The sequence below is a fragment of the Pleurodeles waltl genome, chromosome 6 (assembly GCF_031143425.1).
Source record: "Pleurodeles waltl isolate 20211129_DDA chromosome 6, aPleWal1.hap1.20221129, whole genome shotgun sequence".
NCBI lineage: Eukaryota > Metazoa > Chordata > Amphibia > Caudata > Salamandridae > Pleurodeles > Pleurodeles waltl.
The window spans coordinates 62604443-62627652 of NC_090445.1; positions in this window are offsets into that span (position 1 = coordinate 62604443).

A 23210-nucleotide genomic window follows, 5' to 3' on the forward strand; every position below is an offset into this window, starting at 1 on the left:
CTCTTGATCATCAGCAACTCACAGGAAGCATTTAAGGAGTGGATTTGGTGCAGCTGTTCTTCCCATTTGAAGACAATGTGGAACAGATGGCCCCATGAGTAGGCGATACCCTGCTCTCAAAGGAAGGCAGTCACAGGGCGAAAATCTCTACTTTTTTGCAGTGTCAATGCAGAGAGGTACTGATAAAGAATCAGGTATGGCCTCTGAGTTGGAGGGGGCACTGTTCTCTAGCTTTCGGTAAGATCTGTTCCTTCAAAAGAAAGTCATGGAGGCATACCAGTATATTCGCTGGGTGGGATTTCTCAGAACAGGGGAGACGCAGTCGGTGTGCTCGGTCCAGCTGGATGTTCATGTCGGGAGGAGATTCTAGGATCTGGAGAACAGGGCTCGCATGTAAGATTCAACATTGCCTTCTTTTGCTGCAGTCGGAACCCCTTGCATCTTGATCTATTTGTGAGGTTTCCTGCAAGAGCTTGTATGTCAATCTGTTGGTCCTTAAGGCGGATGACTTTCTGCTGGAGTTGCTCGATTTCCTCATCCTTGTTGATTTACTGGTCCTCCAGAGTAGATACTCTATCACCAATCTCAGCTACCTCTTTACGTACTGCCTTTAGGTCTTGGGAGAGGAATCTCTTGACAGTCTGAAGATCGTGCTTGAGAGAAACTAACAGAGCCTCCAGCAAGGAGTGAGTCTTAGGACCCTCGGGTTCCTTCCAACTGTGTGTCCTGCTTGGTGAAAGGGGGTGGTCCCTGTAGGCGGCTGGCCTGGTTTGTAGTGGGTACCTTGGGTACTTACACCTTATACCAGGCCCAGTTATCCCTTGTTAGTGAATGTAGTAGTGTTCTAGCAGCTTAGGCTGATAGAGGTAGCTATAGCAGAGCAGCTTAGGCTGAACTAGAAGACATGCAAAGCTCATGCAATACCACTTATAGTTACAAAGTACTTATACACAAGTAAAGACAATACTCAGTGTTACCAAAAATAAAGGTATTTATTTGGGTGACACAGTACCAAAAATATCTTAGAGACAATACTCCTTCTGGAGGTAAGTCATATACACAACATATACAGTAGACACCAAAATTAGACAAGTAAATAGTCATAGAACAATACAAACAGTAGGAAATCCTATAGAATGCAATGGGAGAAAATAGATCTAGAGGCAACACAAACTATATACTAAAAAAGTGGAATGTGAATCACAAATTCCCCCCTAGACAAGTTTAGTGTGTGCAGAATCGCTGGGAGAGTAGGAATACAGTAAAGGTAAGTAAATTACCCCACCCCAGAGCACAGAAAAGCAGGAGTAAAGTACTGCAAGTTTCCTTAGGACACACTACACCTCATTTTTTGGCTTTTACAGCAGCCAACCAAGTCTGCAAAGAACAACTGCTGTATTATTGGACCTGAAGACCTGCAAAGGAAGGGGACCAAGTCAAGAAGTCCAAAGAAGTTCCAGGAAGGACAGGAGCCCCTGCGAACCCAGTGAGGTTGCAGCAGCTGTAGCTGCAGTGCAAGCCTCAGAGAGCTGGTTTGGCAGTGCTGGGGGTCCATGGTGGAGCCCCCCAGATTTGGAATGGGGGGACAATTCCATGATCTTAGACACGTTACATGGCCATATTCGGAGTTACCATTGTGAAGCTACATATAGGTATTGACCTATATGTAGTGCACGAGTGTAATGGCATCCCACCCTCACAAAGTCCGGGGAAATGGCCCTGAACAATGTGGGGGCACCTTTGCTAGTGCAAGGGTGCCCTCACACTTAGTAACTTTGCACCTAACCTTCAGCAAGTGAAGGTTAGGCATATAGGTGACTTATAAGTTACTTAAGTGCAGTGAAAATGGCTATGAAATAGTGTGTGCACTATTTCACACAGGCTGCAATGGCAGTCCTGTTTAAGGGTTTGTCTGAGCTCCCTATGGGTGGTAAAAAAATGCTGCAGCCCATATGGATTTCCTGGAACCCCAATGCCTGGGTACCATATACTAGGGACTTATAAGGGGGGTCCAGTATGCCTATTGAAATTGGTAAATGAAGTCACTGGCCTACAGGGACAAATTTAAAAGCAGAGAGAGCACAAGTACTGAGGTTCTGGCTGACAGAGCCTCAGTGACACAGTTAGGCACTACAAAGGCATACACATTAGGCCACAAACTATGAGCACTGGGGTCCTTGCTAGCAGGATCCCAGTGAGACAGGCAAAACACACTGACATATAGGTTTTTATCTATGAGCACTAGGGTCCTGGCTAGCAGGATCCCAGTGACACAGTAAAAACACACTGACACACACTCACACACAGGCCAAAAGTAGGGGTAACCATTCTAGAAAGAGGCTACTTTCCTACAGTCCCCACCTGTATTGCCAATGGGTTCCAGAGATGATGGAAATGGTAAGGCGGGGAGCAGAATGGACTCCGAAGGTTCCACTGTCTTCTGGTAAAGAGGGTAGCTATTGAGGTGTCTCTCAGCTACCAGCCCTCATTTGCCATCTGTGTCTGATTGCATGCACTGCCTTGTAATGTTCTGAATGTTCGGCCTATGCCTACATGCTGGTTATGCACTAGACATCCTGTCTGCATGCTCCAAGCAAATCTCCGGGATTCCAATCCCCTACCCAGTCCGTGTCATGTATACAGAGGGGGGCCTCCCCTGGGTCTCAGATGCTCTCTCCGCGCTGAACTGTACTGCCGCCCCCTCAGGACATTCTCCTGCATGCTGGCTCTGCTAAGACCCTGTCCCTCGATGTGCTGGAGAGGACAACCACTCGAGGAGACTAAGGGGGTCTGTATCGCTTGGGAAGAAAGCCACCACCATTCAAGAGAGAGCCAAAGCAGATCACCGGTCATTCCCTCTTGGCTGCCACATTCTATCCAGCGCATCAGGACAGTCCATGAACTCTCTCTAGGGCTGGCGCCGAGTCAAGGCTACGGGCAGCCCACTGTCCAGCACTGCCATACCACGCGCTGCAGATGAAGGAAGTCTTCAGACAATATTCATCAGGTTGGGGGGGTAGCGGGCTGCCGGGCACCCAAGTTAATATTTGCCTAGGAGGTTGGCTGGATGCCAAGAGTTAGCCATCCCCCATTACTAGAAAGGCGGCCTTGCCTCAGGTCTGAGCAATCAGGGACAGGAGGGCACTGCTGCTGTGGCCTACCTCCTGTGTGGGTGATGTTCTTCGTGGGGGACTGTGCGCTCCACCTCTACCGGCCAGCCATCTCACTGCCTGGTCTCCGCGCTTCTGTGCCAGAGGCCGCCTGCTACATCCACAGGCCCGTCGTGTGGGGGAGTAGTCGGGTGACGTCTGCAGAGCCTGGCTATAGTAAGTTGCTGCGCCCGGCCTCTAGATCACCTCTCCAGGTTCTGCTGTCACACTGCACATCCAGGAAGCTGCTGATCACGCCATTTAGCACCGCTGTTCAGGGCAGCAGTAAGGCAGGGCCAGCAGGGTCCCTCTGCAATATGTTCTCCTCTCCCGGGCCTCCATGTTCCAGTATCTTTTCCCGGTTCTGCACCGTGCATATGTCTCTGTTTAGAGGGATGCGGCCAGAGTAGTTATCAGGCCTGGGTTCCTCTGCTCTCTTGCAGCTGCCGCCATCTTAGGCTCACAAAGGTCAGCAGAGCTGATGGTTTGCAGTGGCGCTTCTCACCATAATGGATAGTGGAGGAACAGATAGGGCCCCCTCTGCTCACAAAAACAGGGGGGGGGCTGAAACTGCTGGGTGCGAAGGCAGAGAGACAGAGAAGACATCCTGGGCAGCTGCCATCATGGCCATGCCTCCTAATTTCACATTTTTCAGGAGGATCAGAATTTTTTATTTTTTTATTTTTTTTAATCTTCAACATTTTAATAGAGACAGTAAATAAAAAATATCCATTATTTTGGTCTCCGGATGAATGTTCTTTATTACATCGTGGTAGATTACATTTTGCATTGCAACTTTGACCATACATTGCTTTACATCTGATGTAATGAACCTCTACGTTACCTACCACTGTTGTCATTACATCATATGACTAAACAAAATATATAAAATATATTATTAAAGGTACTTGTTTTTGTTTAAACTCTTTTTTATTATTTTCAAACTGTGCTCATCATACAGGCCATATAATCATGTTTGTTACCTCTAGTTTACCACCTCTATTTTACCACTTACGGCTGTAATATCCACCGTGACAGACAGCTTTAGACATTGGTAAGGGCACTTTTACGTCCAGCATATATATTTCCTTTAATATTCGCTCTTCGTTGGTTTGATGTATCTATCTATCTCAGGGTTTGTATATCCCCCATCAAACCCCTCTATATGTCCGCCATACTCCCCACACCCTCTCCCACTTCCTCTGGCAGCCACAGCTTTGATAGATAACCTCTTCACCATGTTGGCACCAGCCTAAATCTTACTTTGAGTCTGTAAGTCTAGGCAGGTCGGTGCTTCCTCACACCCTTGCAATGTTCCTCTTGGCTACTCCTGCCGCCAACCGCAGCCATGTCTTTTGTTGTATAGTGCAGTCCTCCTCATCCGACACTTATAAAAGGAGCCATTTTGCGTCTAATGTCAGCTCAATTGACATACTTTGAGACATAGGCCCTCATTATGACACTGGCAGTAAATCCTGCTTACCGACGCGCTAACCGCCACCAACATACTGTTGCGGTGGCGGATATCCGTTCACCATATTATGACACACACATACCAATCCGACAGAATGCAGCCACATACAGAAAAACGCCAGACCAAAGGTCAGTGATAAAGTGGCGGTCCTAAAACCTATACCGTTACACCAACAAAACAACGCCCATCACATTATGGCCCACATATCACCACGGCGGACATTCAATGGCTGTAAACCATTGGCGGTAGATATCGCCACACTCAGAATGGACACCCACATATAAAACAACACCACATTGTCTAATACGAAAAACACACACCTGACACACACACACACACCACACCCACACCACTATAAAACACCCACCCACATTACCTATAACCCCTTACGAACAACAATTGCCACCAGGAGACTGAGAAGAAGAGCACAGAGACAACTAGACACACACACCACTTACACCCATACACCCCTCATGCACTCCACATCACACACCCCACCACATCATCCAACACACCCTCACCAACACACATCACACAACACCCATCACACCACAAAGGCACCCCTGTTTCACTGAGGAGGAGTTAAGGGTCATAGTGGAGGAAATTGTCAGGGGAGAGCCACAGCTCTTTGGAGCACAGGTACAACAGATATCTATAGCAAGGAAGATGGAGCAATGGCGGAGAACCGTGGGCAGGGTCAACGTCGTGGGACAGCAGCAAAGAACTTGGGACGACATCAGGAAGAGGTGGAATGACCTACGGAGCAAGGTACGTTCCACTGCAGCAAGGCACCAGCTCGCCATACAGAGGACTGATGGTGGACCCCCACCTCCTCCCCCACAGCTCGCAGCATGGGAGGAGCAGGTACCGGCAATACTGCATCATGAGGGACTCACTGGAGTTGACGGAGGACTGGACACTAGTAAGTCAGTATTTACTACCTATCACCCTCCCAATACCTGCATGCCATCTCACACCCACACCCTCACCCCCATCACTCCACTCCATCCCACACACTGCATCTACACATCTCACTAATCCCAATGCCAAGCCTTGCATGCCATACCAATGCATGGACATCCCTACCAGCCCTGTCTGGACATCCATCACGAAGGCATGCACAGCATACGAAAACTAACAATCCCACAATACATCACCATACACAAACAGAAGTAGCAAGACAACACCAACCATAGAGGGGAAGATAGGGAAGTACAAATGTCATACACTTGAAGCCTAATACATCATTTACATCCCCACAGGTACCCCAGCCAATGTCAGTGAAGAGGAGGGGCCACCACTATCCAGTCCCCCAACAGAAGAGGCCCCCAGTGATTACAGTAACTCTGGACTTCTGGATCTGGAGGATCTACCTAGACCATCAGGGACCACTGGACAGCCGGTCACCCAAGCCCACTCACAGACCACCACAGAGCCTCCCCCATCAGGAACCAACACCACAGTCCCAACCCAGCGTACCCACACCTCTGTCCCCAGGACACGTCAGTCAGCAGTGTGTCCACCTGTACAGGGACCCCAGGCCACACCTTGCCCCCAGGACAAATTACGGAGCTGGGGTCAGTGCCAGTGGGCACACCGTTCAGGGGACAGAGGCTCAGGGGAACAGGGACACTGGGAGGACTGCTGTGCACCAGTGGTAGGACAGGAGCAGGGAACCGGCTCTCCAGGAGGCACTCTCCAAGATCCTGGCAGCCTACCAATATTCACAGGATACGATGGGCCAGATCCTAGTCAACGTGCAGGAGAACAGGCGGCTGCAGGAGGGACAGTATCAGGGGATCAGGGAGGACTTGCAGGCTAATAACAACACCCTGATCTCCATAGCAGGGGTGCTGGCAGACACGGCCAACATCATGAGGGAGGGAACAGAGCACCAGCGAGCCCCTACCACTAGCCAGTCTACTGAACAGCCCTCCACTTCCGCTGCCCCTAGTGGCCAGGAGGCCCCGCCACAGGACCCACAGGCCACCAGCATCCCTCCCCCTGCAGAAGGTGAACCACCCCGCAAACATTCCCTGCCTGAGACACTTGCCAAGACCACCACCATGAAATGAGACTCTTCTGATTGTCCCCCTTGTGTCCCACTCAGTCACTTTGTCCACTTTGAACTGCCATTGCTCCCCTTTCTATGTCCCCTTGGACACTGCATCCTTGCTACAAACACACTGGAGCAATACCCTGGACTTTCCTCCATCATCACCCCATTCCATTGCACTTTCCCCTCAATTTCGTAGCACTACAATAAGCACCCCTGGATAAAACTTGACTATAGTGTTTCATGTGTTGCAAATTTGTATTGATTGAAACAGCTACATCCAATGCAAATGAACTGTACATAGTGAGAGCATAGAATGAATGACCTGTTGCTGGCTGTAGTGATCGCATCAGGACATTGTTGTCATATTACCAACATCTGTAAAATGAAAATCCATAGGTGACAGTAAGTAGAGGTAACAAGTGGGTAATGCCAGCATGCCACTGCCACACAGAATACAATAGTCATAGAAATGTGAAGTTGCACTGTCTCACCTGTGTGTCATTGGAAGTACTGATGGATTTCCAATGTTCTGTTGTCCACATCCTCATCTTCTGCCTCCTCATCCTCAGTGTCCTCAGGGCCCAGTGCTGCCAAAGGGGCATCTCCAATCTCCTCCTCCTGCAGAAAAGGTACATGGTGTCTGAGGACGAAGTTGTGCAATATGCAGCATGCCACTACTATCTGGCAGACCTTCTCGGGTGAGTAACACAGGGATCTACCTGTTAGATTGAGGCACCTGAACTTGGACTTCAGGAGGCCGAAGGTCCTCTCAATGATCCTTCTGACTCGCCTATGTGCCTCATTATAATGTTCTTCACCCCTTGTCCTGGCATTCCTCACAGGGGTCAGCAGCCATAATAGGTTTGGGTAGCCAGAGTCACCTGCAAGTATTGAGGGACAACTTTTGGTCACACACTATCCTATTTGGCTAACAACATAGGCATACGCTAACATACACTGGGTGAGGACCAAGGCTCACCTATAAGCCACACCCTGTGCCTATGTAGTTGGCCCATCACATTTGGGATGCTGCTATTCCTCAGAACAAAGGCATCATGCACCAACCCAGGATATTTAGCATTGATGTGGGAGATGTACTGGTCCGCTAGGCACACCATCTGCTCATTCATGGAGTGGAAACACTTACAATTCCTATACACCTGTTTATTCTGCCGGGGAGGGACAAATGCAATACATGTTCCGTCAATCGCCCCAATAATATTGGAGATATGTCCCACTGCATAGAATCCGGCCATCACTGTGGCTAAATCTTCCACCTGGGGGAAAGCAATGTAGCTGCATATTTGTTTTAGCAGGGCAGACAACACTCTTGCCAGGGCAATTGAGAACGTTGGCTGTGACATTCCTGCTGCCAAGCTCACTGTCACTTGGAAAGAACCTGTTGCCAGGAAATGGGGTACTGATAGCACTTGCACAAGAGGGGGGATCCCAGTTGGATAACGGATAGATGAGATCAGGTCTGGCTCCAGTTGGGCACACAGCTCTGTGATTATGGCCCTGTCCAGTCTATAGGTGAGTACTATGTGCCTGTCCTCCAGTGTAGCTAAGTCCACCAGGGGTCTGCACATGGGGGCATGTCTCCATCTCCTATTCATCCGCAGCGGTAGGTATTTAAGGGGCACAAGAGTGAGTAGAACAACTATACCACAACAGCAGCCTACATCGTGCAATCATGTATTAGGACAGTGTAAATTTCAAAGTATGTGCCTATTTATCCTGTGATGCAGTAATTATCGATAGGCCTGTTCACCCCCCCTGAAATCGCTACCGCCTGTCATGTGTGGAGGGACAGGTGGAAGTGAGGTAATTCCACCGACGTTGTGCATCGTGGTAGTAGGCGGTCGTGAACCGTCGTGCAATTCTTCATTAGATAATATTGGGCCCTATGGGGTACAGTGGCCAATGGGAATGTACGCCGGTGGTGACGGTGTACACCGCCGTGGACGTGACCGCCATTTTCCCAATCATTCCCCACTTGTTTCCTGACCTTCCACAGGAGAAGACCTACACTGCATGTGTTGCTGTGACATGTGTCTGGAACCTACTATATCCCATGTGACTGGGGAAATGGCCCCAGCCGTCCCTTCGGAGGAGTTGGAGCAACAGGTGGATGGGGTCCTACCCCAGTACGGACTGCTGTATGGGCCTCCAGACAAACAGGTGAGTACACTGTGGGCGCAATGCATGTGGCATGGATGCACAGGGATATGTGTAAAGGCATTGTGTAAAGGGGAATTATCTGTTGGTGGTGTATCTGTCGTGCCCTGGGCAATGTGTGTGCCAATGGTGAGGGAAACGGGCATAGTGGGCCATGTGTGTGATAGCCTGGACTGTTAGTTTAATGGTGTTTTCTTGTCTTTATTGCTTCTGCAGGTCAACGCCCATCAAAAGAAGGGAATATGATGTGCCATCGCCAAGGAGGTGCGTACCATAGGGGTCTATGGCAGGCGGAGCACTCACTGTTGGAAACAGTGGGAGGACCTGAGACGCTGTGCATGGAATACCGCGGGGCCCAGCTGGTGATGGCCTCCCAATGAGGAAGGGGTGCCCGTTGGACCCAGACCTCCCTGATGGTCTGCATACTGGCGGTGGCCTACCCTGAGCTGGATGGGCGCTTGAGGGAATCACAGCAACCACAAGAGGGTGAGTACAGTGGGTATCATTACAACTTATGGCTTGTGGGGTGGTATGCGGGTGGTGGTTGTGTGTTAGTGGGTGCCCCTAAGGCCAGGCTAGACATTGCAGTGTGGGTCTTCTGAAAGGTAATGGTTGCATGGAAAATACAGGTAAGCTAGCTTGTTAGTAGTCACATCTAGGCAGGGCTGCGTGGGTTTCAGGTGTGATGCAGTTGGTGGTGTGTGCTTCTGCTCATGCCTTGGTGACTAGCCATTTAACTGGTAGTGTAATGCATAGTGCGTAGGCCTGTTCCCCTGTGTGTGAGGGTGCTGCAAATGCTAACGGTGGTGTTGGTGCAGTCATTGACCCAGTGTATCCTTTGTCTCTCTCCCTCCTTTCTTGTTTTGTCATCCTGTCCTTGTGTGCATTAGCATCGTCTGGCAGAGGAGCAGGGGCACCAGTGACAGAGGGAGCTGCATCCCACATGACCCTGGAGGCAGAGTCCACCAACGCCTAGGGAACAAGTGGGGCGGAGGGCGAGGCGAGCACCACTGCGGAGACTGGAAGGGACAACACAGACTCTGATACCTCCTCCACGTGGAAGCTCCCTGGTGGTGGTGGACACCTCTGTGACCACCCCAGCTGCAGGTACAGCCGTCACCCCTGTACCAGCACCGCCCTCCCAGCAGCCCCTCAGCGAGTTGCCCGTGCCTGCACACCCAGGAGGGTGGGCATCTCCTTTGCCCCAGGCCCTGCCTCAGTCAGCCCTGCTGCCCTCAGTGAGGAGGCTATTGACCTACTGAGATCCATCTCTGTAGGGCAGTCAACCATTCTGAATGCTATCCAGGGCTGGCATCCTAGATGCAATGCAATGCATTCTTGGAGGGCATTTATGGTAGATTGGTGGCCCAACAGCGATCGATTCAAGTCCCATTCTCCTCAATCCCAACCCATCCCAAGCACACATACAGACGAGCATGCAGACACACAAGAGTGGCACAGGCAAACACAAGCACCACACTTCATCCCAAAGGCACTCACACAAACACCATACCGTTGCAAACACAACAACATCCACTGCCTCCACTGTCTCCCCTTCCTCCTCCACCTCCACCTCCCACCCAGTTACATCCCCACTCGCACCTGCATGCACTACATCTACATCCACTATAAGCATCACCACACCAACCAGAACACACACCTCACTGGCAGATCCCTCCACAACAGTCACGCATGTGTCCCTTGTGTCTTCTCCCACTGTGTCTGTCCCCACCCTCCGAAAGAACCCAAACGCAAGCACTCACACACCCAACAGCCATCCACCTCACATCAGCATACAGCCCATGCACCTGCACCCAAATCCAGCACGCATACACCTCCAACAACCCCTCCCTCCTTCTCCACTCCCATTACTCTTCCCTCCTCCTGCCCCAATGTCCCTAAAAAGCTTTTCCTTTCCCAAATTAACCTCTTCCCTACACCCCCCTGTTCTGCACATATGGGCAGGATACCAAGGACACAGCCCAGCACCTCAGCCAAACAGTCCACAGGGGCAGCGCTAGCACCACCTACTCGTGGTGGTAACAATACCAGACCTACAACACTGAAGGGGAAGGAACCAGGACCACCAGGAAAGAAAGGGAAGAGTCCTGCACCAGCTGTGAAGAAGAGGAAGAGGCCTGCACCACCTGTGAAGAAGGGGAAGGAGCCTGCACCAGCTGTGAAGAAGAGAAAGGAGCCTGCACCAGCTGTGAAGAAGGGGAAGGATCCTGCACCAGCTGTGAAGAAGGAGAAGGAGCTTGCACCTCCAGGCAAAGAGGGGAAAAGCCCATCTACCCCTGCCAGGAAGGGTAAGGGATCCCAGATCCATGGACAGGCGAAGACAAGGCACTCTACACCAGTGGAGGCGGTCAGGCTAACACTGCCACCACCACCAGCTCTCACTGGGCACCCACCGCCAGCTGTGGATGTGTAGCTATCATTGAGTGCAGTGGCTGCCCAGGAGCTTCCTTCAACCACCACCACAATGCAGCCATCAGTGAGTGCAGGGGCTGCCCAGGAGCCTTCTCCAACCACCACCACAATGCAGCCATCAGTGAGTGCAGGGGCTGCCCAGGAGACTTCTCCAATCACCACCACAGTGCAGCTGTCACCGCCGGCAGACACCATGTAGTCCACCCTCCAGGGGCTACTGTGGCGGGTTGCCCCTCCACATCCAGTGGGCAAGTCACCCACTCCAGAGACTGTGCCTTGCACTCCCCAGGGCAAAGCAATGGGCATGTTGCCCCCTGCAGAACCAGTGGGCAAGTCACCCACTCCGGAGGCTGTGGCCTTGCACTACCTAGGACAAAGCAATGGGCCTGTTGCACCCTCCAGAACCAGTGGGCAAGTCACCCGCTCGGTAGATCGTGGCCTTGCACTCCCCAGGACAAAGCAATGGGCATGTTGCCCCCTCCAGAACCAGTGGGCAAGTCACCCACTTGAGAGACCGTGGCCTTGCACTCCCCAGGAAAAAGCAACAGGCATGTTGCCCCCTCCAGAACCAATGGGCAAGTCACCCACTCCAGAGACTGTGGCCATGCACTCCCAGGACAAAGCAATGGGCATGTTGCCCCCCTCAGAACCAATGGGGACGTTCCCGTATTCGGCTGAGGTGCCCCCCTCCTCCTGAGGTGCCTTCCCACTTGCAAAATGATGCCCCTCCAGTGTTCTCTCCGTCTGTGTCAGGGAATATTTGGGCCTTGGAATGTGCCCTGTGGCCTTGTGTGCCCTGATGACTTTGGGCTGGGCATTGGCCCTGTATGGACATTTGTATATATTAGGCTTGTGGGGTGGATTTTGCTATGCTAATACATTGTCATTACTCCAGCAGTATGGTCCGTGTATTATTCTGCAGTGTGTCTTGTGCGATTGGTTTACATGTGCAGCTGGTTGTGTGTATGGTGTGTGTGTTGGGTTTGTGTTGTGCGTGTCACTCTCATTTTACTCTCTCCCTTGTGTGCTAGGCGGCTGTACTCACCATCGTAGTCTTCATCGGTGTCGGTGTTCCAGGTGGAGCATAACGTAGAAGATCATCAGGAAAATTTGCAGTTTGAGTTCCATGGTGGCGTAGTTCTTCCCTGTGTCTCCAATGGTGTGTCCTTTCACTTCTGAGCTCTGTTTCTGCCAGGCTTTTGTTGGCGTTGGTACCGCCCCGGAAAAGGTGGTGGATTGTAGTGTCATGATATGGTGGGCGGTACTTTGTCTCCCGCCTGGCTGTTGGCGGCTATCGCCGTGGTGGCTGTTGTTTCCGCCCTAGCGGTTGGTGTGGTACATTGGCTGTCTATGGGAGTAATCACTGCCAAGGTCATAATTTTGCTGTACATACCGCCAGCCTGTTGGTGGTATTACCGCCACTTTATCACCCACCGCCAGGGTAGTAATGAGGGCATAGTTTCCACCACCCCTTTTCGATAAATCTGTATTATCGGGCACTCTAAGAGGATATGATAGTAGGTGTCTTCCAGTCCACACCCCCTGAGGCATGTCGACGTGGGCGCCCTGCCTATCTTGGCCAGTAGAGTGGTGGTGTAATATGATCTGTGAAGTATTATGAGCTGGACTAATCTGTACAGTGTGCGTATTGCTATTTCACGTGGGATTTAAATTGATTCAGCCCATTCCTCATCTTCAAAATCTCCGTGATCCTCTGCCCAGGCTTCTTTCAACTTCATCAACAGGTCAGGGGAATTAAAGACCAGTTTTCGATAGATAAAGGTGATTGTTTCATTTGGAATATATTGCAGTAAAAGCCTATCCTCTTGCGGTGATGACTCCGGTAGCTGCTCCTCCTCTAATATGTGTCACCGCATCGCATGTCCCAGCTGTATGTACCTAAAATGTTCCGAGTTTGCCAACTCAAATTCTTGCGTAAGTGATTAAAATTTAAATTAAAATGTTATGTATTCCTGAGCCCTCCTCACACCTCCCAGATGTTCAATACCTATCGTTTCCCAGCTCTTGAAACCTTTCATTCTCTCCACCACACTAAGGTGATCAGCCTGTCATTCCAACTCAACAGTTTATTGGCCTCTCTCTATGCTTGGACTACCGTCTGAGTGTGGTCTGGCAGTCCTCTCTCTCTTCCCTTCCGGTAAAGGAGCGCTTCATAACCTCTACAGCCCATTGCAGCTATGTCCACTCTATACGCTGGTTCTTGACTGTCAGAGAATACCCAGTCATTGATCACCATCAGTTGTGTTGCCCAGTAGTACTTCTTTATGTCTGGAATCGCAAGTCCCCCATCATATACCCCGCTGAAGTTTGGCTAAAGCAATGCTTGGTGTCCCTCCCCGCCATAGTAAGGATCTGATTTCCTGGTCTATTTTCTGAAAGAAACTCTGGGGAATCTTGTATGGGGTATTTGGTAGCACGTGTATCAGACGTGGCAGCGTCATCATCTTGTATAACGCTGCTCGGCCCATCAGGGTAAGTGGGATCATACACCAGTGGATAACATCACTTTTTAGCCTCTCCAACTATGGGAACAGGTTCCTACTCAGGAATTCCTCTGGGTCCTTAGTGCTATATATCTCAAGGTACATATGCCTGGCTTCAGGCACCACACACCCACACATGCAACGTCTCCTGACATAGGGAAGATCAATGATTTTGTCTCATTAATTCTATAGCCTGAGTAGGTGCCAAAAAGGTCAAAGATATTGAGTAGGTTGGGTCGGACAAATAAAGCAAAATATAATCCGCATAGAGGGAAATGTGCTCCTCCCAGCTCTCACCACAATTCACCCTGTGTATCAATGGATGTTGTCTTATCCAGGCCACTAACAGCTCAAGGGCCAGGCAAATATCATTGGGAAAAGTGGACATCCCTGCCTGCGCCCTTTTGTAATGCAAAGACCCCAGAAACTGTTCCATTGATCCTTACTCTGGCCAGGGGCTTCTTATGTAAGAGCCAGACCCATTCGCAGAACTTGGGTCTGAATCCAAACCGTGCGAACACGTCAAACATATAATTCCATTCAATACTATTGAATGCAATTTTCGCGTCAAGGGACATTAGCTCTGTCTGGTCTGACCTCATCCGTGCTGTCTCATGCAGTACCACAAACAATCGTCTCAAATTGAGGCGGGTGCTTCTGTGTGGCACAAATCCTGATTGATCCGGGTGTATATTATTTTGCGAAGTCTATTTGCAAGAATTTTTGCTAGCACCTTAGCTTCGACATTGAGCAGGGATATTGGTCTATACGAGCTACAGTCGGTAGGAGGCTTACCCTTTCTATATATTACTATTATAGTTGCTGTACGTTGGTGCTCTGGCAGACATCCTAATTTCCGTGTCTCGTAACATCTCCAGCATGTGTGGGGTTACCTTGTCGATCACCCCTTTATATATTTCTATCTGCAGTCCGTTAGGCCTTACCTCCTTCCCGGACTGCAAGCTTTGCAAAGCAACTGCCATTTCCTCTGTAGATAAGTCCACCTCCAATGCATCCCTCTCCTCCCCACTGATCATTGGCATATCTATCTCACCCACCACTTCACTGCAGTTGTTTGCAGTTCTAGAGATCACAGACACATAGAGGCCCTCACAGTAATCTGCAAATGTTTCTGCTATAGAACAAATTGGTCGTTGTGAGTGCACCATGCCCATCCATGACCCTCAGAACCCAGGAATGTTGTCTGCCTCTTTTTTCAAGCCAAACCAACAATTTATTTGCCTTATCTCCAACATCATAGAGACGGCACTGCACTGCCAACGCGTGACATTGCACCCTCTCCTCAGCCAATATTCTAAAGTCTCGCTGGCGAAGTTGTACCCGGTGTCCAAGCATCACCATACCCTCAGTCTGTATTCTAGCCTGTAAATCTCGAATTTTAGTCTCAAGTCTGTTGCATTCAAGATTGCCCTCTTTCTTCATACCGCCTATTAGTGCTTGGGCCTTGCCCCTCAGGCCAGCCTTGAAGGCCTCCCACAACACACATGGGGAATTTACAGTGCCCTGTTTTTCGACAGCGTAGGCTTCCCTCTCCTCATGTAATTTCTAGCTGAAGCACCAATCCTTCAAGAACCATGGGTCTATTTTTGTGGGTAGCACAAATCCCTTTACTGGTCCCTTTAACAGGATACTTACAGGAGAGTGGTCGGAAATCCCCCTAGCCTGCTGTGTCACTTCCTGGATTCTACCCACACCCTTGTGATGAGTGAATATGTAATCTAGCTGAGAGAAACTATTGTGTGGTGCAGAACAGAATGTGTATTGTCTCTGCTGCAGGTGTTGTAGTCTCCAAAGATCCACCACCCGCACAGCGTCCATGAAGGACCACAAGGGCCCTCTTTCACTCATTGCACCCGCTCCAGTCTCTCTATCTACCACTGGGTCTACCACTGTGTTCATGTCGCCACCCAAAATCAGGATTACTACTGGTAGGTCCAATAGTAGGGAGCTTAAATCTGGCAAGGTCATACTATGGAGTCGTGGAGGGACATACGCAGAGCATATGTTTATTGTTTCACATTCCCATTTGCCTGTTATTGCCACATATCTACCCTAGGAGTCAAGCCACATATGCTCCAGTGTGAATGGCACTGTGTTCCTTAGAAGGATTCCCACCCCTTGGGAGTCTGTGGTATATCTAGTGCGTGCTACCAATGAATATCCAAACCTATTTAGGGCTTTAAAATAGTTTTCCTTAAGTTGTGTTTCTTGGAGTAATATAATATCTAGGGCATGTTGGTGTATATATTGAAGTACCAAAGTGCGCTGCGCCTTGTTACCTAGCCCATTTACATTCCAGACACAAATGTTCAGTTCATTCTGCTAATAGATTCCCATCCTGACTTTCCAGCAATGCTCCCATCTCTCCCTGTGCATGCATCTCGCCCCCTGTGAGCTGTTTCTTTGCTTTTTTCCACTGTGGCTTCGCCATGTCAGGCCCTTGGTGTATGCAAGCAGTTGGTCAAACAGTAAACAACCAAACTGTGAACAACCAAACCCCCTACGACGGGGGGTGAATGTTTGATTTGCTCTGTATTCCGTCCATCATCTGTTGTTTTTACATTTGTCGCCCCAAGTGGGAAGGGTATGCCCAGACGTGGGTCCTGTGCTAGCTATACCACCAGATTCAAGCTAACCTGGCCGATGAAAGGTGATACTCTGAAACAGGTCCCAGGATGCTTGTTTCTTGTCCAGGAAGGACCTGGCCTGGCAGTTCGGGCTGGACTGTTGCCATGGGGAACAGGGTCAAGACTGATTTGCATATGGCTGACTTTTTGCCCTTGGCCTGGTCTCCCTTAACTTTTTGCCTCTGTTCCCAAGGTTGTTAATGTGTGCTGGACTCTGATTTTACTGTTTTTGTTACTCTGGGCACTTTACCACTGCTAACCAGTGCTAAAGTGCAAGTGCTCCTTTACAAAATGTGTATGTTGATTGGTTTATCCATGATTGGCATATTTTATTTACTAGTAAGTCCCTAGTAAAGTACACTAGAGGTGTCCAGGGCAAGTAAATCAAATGCTTCTAGTGGGCCTGCAGCACTGGTTGTGCCATCCACATAAGTAGCTCTGTAATCATGTCTCAGACCTGCCTCTGCAGTGTCTGTGTGTGCAGTTTTAACTGTAAATTCGACTTGGCAAGTGTACCCACTTGCCAGGCCTAAACCTTCCCTTTTCTTACATGTCAGACACCCTTAAGGTAGGCCCTAGGTAGCCCCAAGTGCAGGGTGCACTGTATGGTTACGGTAGGACATATAGGGGGTCATTCTGACCCTGGCCGTCATTGACCGCCAGGGCCAATGACCACGGATGCACCGCCAACAGGCTGGCGGTGCTTTCTGGCCAATTCTGACCGCAGCGGTAAAGCCGCGGTCAGAAAAGGGAAACCGGCGGTTTCCCGCCGGTTTTCCCCTGGCCAAAGGAATCCTCCATGGCGGCGCTATGTGGATTCCGACCCCCTTCCCGCCAGCCTGTTCCTGGCGGTTTACACTGCCAGGAAGAGGCTGGCGGGAACTGGCATGGGCAGTGCAGGGGCCCTGTTAAGATTTTCAGTGTCTGCTTGGCAGACACTGAAAATCGCGACGGGTGCAACTGCACCCGTCGCACCCCAGCAAATCCGCCGGCTCCATTCGGAGCCGGCTTCATCTTTGCTGGGGCTTTCCCACTGGGCCGGCGGGTGATCTTTTGAAGATCGCCCGCCGGGCCAGCGGGAAAGTTAGAATGGTCCCCGGGCGGTGTTTGGGCGGTTTCCGCCCAGCGGGCGGCGCCCGCCGGGGTCGGAATGACCCCCATAGTAATGTGTTTTATATGTCCTGACAGTGAAATATTGCTAAATTTGTTTGTCACTGTTGCAAGGCCTGTCCCTCTCATAGGTTAACATGGGGCTACCTTTAAATCTGATTAAAGTGAAGATTCCCTTTGGGAGCAGGTGGACATGTGGAGTTTGGGGTCTCTGAGCTCACAATTTTAAAATACATATTTTAGTAAAGTTGATTTTAAGATTGTGTGTTTGAAAATGCCACTTTTAGAAAGTGAGCATTTTCTTGCTTATACAATTTCTGTGACTCTGCCTTTTTGTGGATTCCCTGTTTGGGTCAGTTTGACAGTTGGGCTGGTTGCACCTCACGCTAGACAGTGACACAAAGGGAGCTGGGGTGTAGTCTGCATTTACTGATGAGCCATCTGTGCTAGGAGGGAGGGGAGTAGTGTCACTTACACCTGAAAGGCTGTGCCTGTCCTCACAAAATACAGTCTCCGACCCCCTGGTGAGTGTCTGTGGCCTGGCCTGGGCAAGGCGGGATTTCACATTCCAAAGAGGCTTTACTTTGAAGTAGGCCTACTTCAAAGGAGAAATTGGGTATAAGACGGGCACCCAAAACCACAGACTTTAGAAACACTTCTGGAAACAAGAGGAACCTCTGCCTGGAGAAGAGCTGAAGAGCTGAGGAAGAAGAGCTGCCCTGCCTGTGACTGTGCTTTGTGGAGCTATCCTGCAGTTGCTGCTTCTGCCAGAGTAAGAGGGCAAAGACAGGGCTTTGTGTACCTTCCATCTAGGGAATAAATCTCCAAGGGCTTAATTTAGAGCTTGCCTCCTGTTGTTTGAAGTCTCAGGGACAGCAAAGACTTCTCTCTGCCAGCACCTGGAGTCTCTGGAGGGACTCCTACTCTGCCCTGTGGTGCCCATCCAGTCCCTGTGACCCTGAAAGGAGAAGTTGGCAGCCTAAAGACAAGGGCATCCACGCACAAAGCGCTGTGCGGGGAAAAGATCGATGTGCACTCACCTGTGCGAGGTTATTTTGGACACACCCAAGGTACTTTTTCACACTGACAGCCTTAGTGTATGTTTAAAACTACTTAAAGACTCTTTTTGATTTTAAATTGATAACTTGATTTGTGTATTGTGGATTTTTGTCGTTTTGGTCTTGTTTTGTTTAGATAAATATTTCCTATGTTTCTAAACCTGTGTTGTGTCATTTTGTAGTGTTTTTATTAAGTTACTGTGTGTGTTGGTACAAATACTTTACACCTAGCACTCTGAAGTTAAGCTTACTGCTCTGCCAAGCTACCAAGGGGGTAAGCAGTGTTTAGCTGAGGGTGATTCTCTTTTAACCTGACTAGAGTGAGGTTCCTTGCTTGAACAGGGGGTAACCTGACTGTCAACCAAAGACCCCATTTCTTACAGCTGGGTACAAACTGGAATGGCATGGCAAGCAAATAAACTCATGGATTAAACCCAGATCTGTGACTGGGGATGAATGTTTGATTTGCTCTGCATTCTGTCCATCATCTGTTTTTGCATTCGTCGCCCCAAGTGGGAAGGGTATGCCCAGATGTGGGTCCCGTGCTTGATATGCCACCAGATTCAAGCTAGCCTGGCTGATGAAAGGTGATACCCTGAAACCGGTCCCAGGATGCTTGTTTCTGGTCCAGGGAGGACCTGGCCTGGCAGTTCGGGCTGGACTGTTCTCATGGGTAACAGGGTCAAGACTGATTTGCTTATGGTTGGGTACAAACTGGAATAGAATGGCAAGCAAAACAAATGTATGGATTAAAACCAGATCTGTGACTGGGGGTGAATGTTTGATTTGTTCTGCATTCCGTCCATCATCTGTTGTTTTTGCAAACAATGAACAACAACAACAATTAACCTCATCAAGTTAGCTAACGCCTCTAACTCTCCCCTCTCTGCTACCCTGCTTCGTGAGCCTGAAACCACCCACTGTTACAACTTGCAGAGCACCTGTCGGCCCATTAGAACCATGCTATAACTGAGGGTGGTTAGTTCCACCAGTAATACCTTTGATGTATGTTAATAAACAGTGGTTGTTCCCTCCCTTATTTAGCATTGTTATGAACCAGTTCCTTCTAAACAATTACATATCTGTGAAGTCGACTCCTCAGTCTGATTTTTCCCCCTCCATCAACTCTGCCCCATCACAGACCCAAGAAGTTACTTTTAGTCCCCTTAATGTTCTCACTTGTCCTTTAGTGATTCTTGGGGCTCTTGATGCTCCAATGAGTCCGATCGCCATATCACCTCCTCAGTTGCTCGACTTGTAGCTCCCAGGTCTGTGGCACCTTTGTGGCATGTCGTTCTCCTGCACTCGATCCAGTCTCACGCCTCCTCTGGGGAGGCAAATTACCACGAATTCCACTCCACGATCACACACAGGCAGGCCATGTATTTCATCATATACTGGATATTTTTGCCTCGCATGGCCTTTGTGACTTCATCAAAGCTTCACCTCTGTTTTTGGACCTGTGGAGTGAAGTCTGGGAAAAGACTGTTACATTTTCAACCTGTAGGTCCCCATGTGTGAGGGCTGCTTGCAGAATGGCATCTCAGTCTCTATAATTCAGTCTCCTGGCTATTATAGTCCTGGGTGGGGCTCCAGGTTTCAGTCGTGGCCCCAGCATCTTTGGACCTTCTCAACTAAGAAGAATTTGGAAAGAGATAAGAGACTTGCTCACTAATTTAACTAATTCTAGTAAGGATTTGAAAGAATTGTGGGAAGCAGGTGTTTGGGAAAAAGTTGGAAAAGGATTTGCTTCAGCGGGCAACTGGCTTGGTCAAATTTGGAATGGTGTATTATTAAAAATCATACAAGGAATATTAATTGTGATTGCTTGCATATTAGGATTATGGGGTATATGTAAATTATGGCAAAAGTTAAAACTGAAGAGATCTAAAAATAATCAGAGGAGGGAAGAACAAAATAGGGGAAGAATTTATAGGGGAAATTTGAGAAGAAGACAAAATACAACTGAGACAGAATTATGAAATATGGTTAAAGAGAGGTGTGATGACATATTTAGTCATCAGAGGAGGGACTGCTTTGCGCAAATATGCTAATTAGAAAATTACTAATGAATGTTTATGTGTTTGACTAATGAAAAGCTTGTAGATAAATTATAAAGAAAATAATGAGCATGTTTGTAAATGTGCCCACGGGGTATGTCAGCCACTTATACGAAATTGTACTAATATAACTGAAATTGTGTGAAATAATGAAAATGTATAAGAATAATGTAGTAGTATGTCATATTTAAATGTATAACCTATGTTTTGTATTAATTTGTAGAGTTAACTTAGCCGAGGATAAGGCCTAGACTTTTTTTCAGGCCTCACAAGAAGGGCTGAAATTCTAACGCGCTGTAGAGAAGCAAATGCATAGCCTGACCCTGAACCACCCGATGTTAAAGTTGCTTAGCTGGAATTTTCTGCAATGTACCAGCGGACAGGAGATGATGAAGTCAATTTGATACAATTATGTGTATATCTCCTCAATCTCTACAGGTTTTTGGCCTTTTCCTGTTGCAGGCACTGGGCCACCAACAAAAGTGAGGTATCCTTTTTATCGGGAGAACTGGATAGGAGGAAGTTTGTGGCTCCCTGTAGGAAAGTACCATCTTGCCAGGCATGATACCCCCATTTTTTGTTGTGTGTCAGATTGTTTTTGCCTGTGTAACTGGGATCCTGCTAGCCAAGACCCCAGTGCTCATAGTTTGTGGCCTATATGTGTTCCCTGTGTGGTGCCTAACTGTATCACTGAGGCTCTGCTACCTAGAACCTCAGTGGTTATGCTCTCTCTGCTTTTAAAATTGTCACTGCAGGCTAGTGACCATTTTCACCAATTCTGATTGGCAAACTGGAACACCCTTATAATTCCCTAGTATATGGTACCTAGGTGCGCAGGGTATTGGGGTTCCAGGAGATCCCTATGGGCTGCAGCATTTCTTTTGTCACCCATAGGGAGCTCAGACAATTCTTACACAGGACTGCCACTACAGCCTGAGTGAAATAACATCCATGTTACACTGCACTTAAGTAACTTATAAGTCACCTATATGTCTAACCCTCCCTTAGTGAAGGTTAGGTGCAAACTTACTAAGTGTGAGGGCATCCTGGCACTAGCCAAGGTGCGCCCACATTGTTCAGGGCAATTTCCCCGGACTTTGTGAGTGTGGGGGCACCATTACACGTGTGCACTACATATAGGTCAATACCTATATGTAGCTTCACAATGATAATTCCGAACATGGCCATGTAACATGTCTAAGATCATGGAATTGTCCCGCCAAGCCAAATATGGTATTGGGGTGCCAATCTCATGCATCCCCGGGGCTCCAGCATGGACCCCGGGTACTGCCAAACTAGCTCTCTGGGGTTTTCTCTGCAGCTGCTGCCAACCCTCAGACAGGTTTCTGCCCTCCTGGGGTCTAGGCAGCCCAGTTCCAGGAAGCAGAACAAAGGATTTCCTCTGAGAGAGGGTGTCACCCCCTCTCCCTTAGGAAATAGGTGTTAAGGGCTGGGGAGGAGTAACCTCCCCCAGCCTCTGGAAATGCTTTGAAGGTGCCCTCCTTGCATAAGCCAGTCTACACCGGTCCAGGGATCCCCCAGCCCCTTCTCTGGTGCGAAACTGGACAAAGGAAAGGGGAGTGACCACTCCCCTGTCCATCACCACCCCAGGGGTGGTGCCCAGAGCTCCTCCAGTGTGTCCCAGACCTCTGCCATCTTGAATGCAGAGGTGTGAGGGCACAATGGAGACCTCTGAGTGTCCAGTGCCAGCAGGTGACGTCAGAGACCCCTCCTGATAGGCTCTTGCCTGGTTAGGTAGCCTATCCCCCTCTGAGGGCTATTTATGGTCTCTCCTGTGGGTTTCTCTTCAGATAACGAATGCAAGAGCTCACAAGAGTTCCTCTGCATCTCCCTCTTCGACTGCTGACAAGGAAAGACTGCTGACTGCTCCAGGATGTCTGCAAAACCGCAACAAAGTAGCAATACGAATACCAGCAACATTGTAGCGCCAAATCCTGACAGCTTTCTCGACTGTTTCCTGATGGTGCATGCTCTGAGGGCTGTCTGCCTTCACCCTGCACTGGAAGCCAGGAAGAAATCTCCTGTGGGTCGACGGAATCTTCCCCTGGCTAACGCAGGCACCAAACTTCTGCATCACCGGTCCTCTGGGTCCCCTCTCATCTTGACAAGGGTGGTCCCTGGAACACAGGAGCTGGATCCAAGTGACCTTGACAGTCCAGTGGTCCTTCTGTCCAAATTTGGTGGAGGTAAGTCCTTGCCTCCCCACGGCAGACAGTAATCGTGTGTACTGCGTGATCTGCAGCTGCTAGGGCTTCTGTGCACTTTTGCAAGGATTCCTTCATGCACAGCACAGTCCAAGTCCCCAGCACTCCGTCCTGCATTGCTCAACTCACTGAGTTGACCACCGGCTTCGTGGGACCCTCTTTTGTTGTGTTGAGGCGACTGCTGTGCTCAGATTTCTAGAACGCCTGCTCAAGTGTTTCTGTAGGTGCTGCCTGCTTCTACATGGGCTCTCTCTGTTGCTGAGTGTCCCCTCTGTCTCCTCCTCCAAGGGGCGACCTCCTGGTCCTTCCTAG